The 2,342-nt window shown below is 41.4% G+C and overlaps 1 long non-coding RNA gene across 1 annotated transcript in view; it reads left to right on the top strand.

Moving 5' to 3' along the window:
* The first annotated feature begins 1,824 nt into the window (after nt 1–1,824).
* LOC120796418 overlaps nt 1,825–2,342 on the top strand; it is a 92,908-nt gene continuing 92,390 nt past the window's right edge. The window contains exon 1 of the long non-coding RNA XR_005708381.1: nt 1,825–2,094. This is a non-coding gene — a long non-coding RNA (uncharacterized LOC120796418). The remainder of the gene's footprint in view (nt 2,095–2,342) is intronic.

The raw sequence follows: 2,342 nt of genomic DNA, 5'->3' as shown, positions 1-2,342 counted from the left end.
CCCTCCCCTCTAACGTCCACTTCTCTTCACCAGGTCAACATTACAAGCAGCGGTTGCATCAAATCTAGTGTTTCTACTAAATTTGCAAAGAAGAAAGAGAAATTATGTAAATCTTCACAGGAAATTTCTCACTTGGCATTTATGCAGAATCTGGGCAGGGTCCATCTCAGCTCATTTGGTTAAATACAGAACTGTGTGTCCACACAAGGAAGTTATAATATCCTTCCCATGGAGACTTGAGCGAGAACAATTACTGACAGGGGCTGGTACTTCCAAACATGCAGGGCATTGAAAAGGACGCTCTTTCCCCTCTATTAATAGCCCGTGTCTACTTTTGATCAAGGCATCAAGAGATAAACGAAACAAGCTGCAGGGAAGTCTCTCCAGCTTTTGCCACAACTTCTGCTTTTACTTCCTCTGTATGAATACGTTAATGAAAAAGTACAGAATTTCCCAGTCTTTTTATGCATGACACCTTTTAATAAATCTACATAATGTCCTGCATTAATAATATATGAAGCATGGGCAGACGATGTGCATTGTCTTATTGAGCACAACTTAAATTGTAATTCTATTTTTTTGTGGTATTGTTTGAATGGTTCTTTTATTGCTGTTGTTTTAATCTATGGTTTCAGGTACTTATATCTTAGTTTGTTGATTAGGATGAGTAATGTCTGTAATGTCCATGATTTTTGGATAAATAAATAGGTTTGATTTTAGGCTGCTTGGACTCTCAGGTGGGTGGAAACCAGTTGTAGTGAAAACACCAGCCTCGTGAGTTCTCAAGCAGAAAAATAAACTTGAAAAAAAACATAGAAAACTGGGTTTCAGACACTTCCTTTGTATATTTGTAGCCATGCTGGCAGACGCCTGTGTCGGTTGCTCAGTCCACCACTTTGGTCCAGACTGAAAAATATCTCAACAAATATTTGATTGATTATCATGAAATCACGTATGGACATTCATGGTCCCGGGAGGATGAGTCCTCGTGCCACAAGCGGCTCAGAGTTTTCACTGATCCAGTGAAATACCACAACATCTACTTACCTTCTAAGTGTAACCTCACAGAGAGCCACTGGCTTGGCTGTAGACTTTTACTCTTGTTGGAATTTAGTCTCAGCTCAAGTTAAAGTTGGAATGAATAAACTGAACCCTTGAAGCTTGTCGGGCAGTATTACAACAGGCCTCACTTTGGACACACACCACAATGGAAATCTGAAAACTACAGTGCAAATAAGTCTTGAGCTTTTTATTGCATTGTCCTCGACATTTTCATCGTCGTGTGTGATTTAAGGTCCCCGTTCATGTAATGTCAAATAAACTAAATACATTATTAGTTGTTTAGAAAAGATTAGGTTTAATTCACACTGCTTGGACACACCCAGATGGGGGAGTGATGATGTGAAAATACCAGCTAGGTAAGCTCTCATTTGGAAATATTTACCATTAGGAAATGGATTTTTAGACTGTTTCTGTTTTCATTCCTCCTGGTTCCCAGTGTTTTATTTTAACGTGTGTGTATTTTACCCTACAGGCATCCCATGGCAAGAGAACTTTAACACCGATTACCCATTGCTCATAGAGACAGGTGTGTTTTGAACCTTCAACCATTGTTTTTAACAGAGTGAATGCGTCTATATAGATTACAGTATGTCCCTATGTGTCTCTGTGTGCTTGATCTAGGTTAACACCAATGCCAAACAGAGAAGTCCATTCATGATGAGGTTTCCCCTGGTGCAGCAGAGAGGGAAGGACCTGTGGGTGTGACCAAAACTACGAAAATGTATCACAGAGCAAGTTTCGCAGCCCTCGCAGTTTGAATGGTGGAGCTGCAGAGGACGACCCTGGTGCAGCAATTAACAAAGTTAGTGAGGGGAGACGCAGGGAGCGGGGGAACGCCTCAGGGCGCACATGGCTCGCCGTATGGTCAGGATGACTTTTACTCCGCACCGAAAAAGTTTGAAAGTGAAAGAAAAAAAAAAAGGGTGTCAGGTCAAAGTGGTGCAGATGCGCGCCTCCCAAGTGTTGGCTGAGTTGAAGGCAGAAAAAAAGTGAAGAAGTGCTAAGTGCGCGCCTGACTGCCAGTGATGTGGGGTAAGTCTGTCAGTTCGTTTTCCTGTATGAATTAAACGTTTAAAAGTCTGATAAGTTCTCCACCTCACAGCCGTGCTCCCCTTCAAAGTCCAAATGAGGAAGCAGTTTGTGACTTTGATAAAACTCTGCAGGCGGAATTTGTGCAACATCAAAGCGACATTTCAAAACTTTTTTTTTTTTTTTGTACAGAACTAGACACAGCAGAACTGTTGACTTTTAAAAGTTCAGAGAGGTTTGAGGGGCCGTGC

The sequence above is a fragment of the Xiphias gladius genome, chromosome 11 (genome assembly GCF_016859285.1).
Source record: "Xiphias gladius isolate SHS-SW01 ecotype Sanya breed wild chromosome 11, ASM1685928v1, whole genome shotgun sequence".
NCBI classification, from domain to species: domain Eukaryota; kingdom Metazoa; phylum Chordata; class Actinopteri; order Istiophoriformes; family Xiphiidae; genus Xiphias; species Xiphias gladius.
The sequence above is the reverse complement of the archived record's forward strand: the minus strand, read 5'-3'. Positions and strand labels throughout refer to the sequence as shown.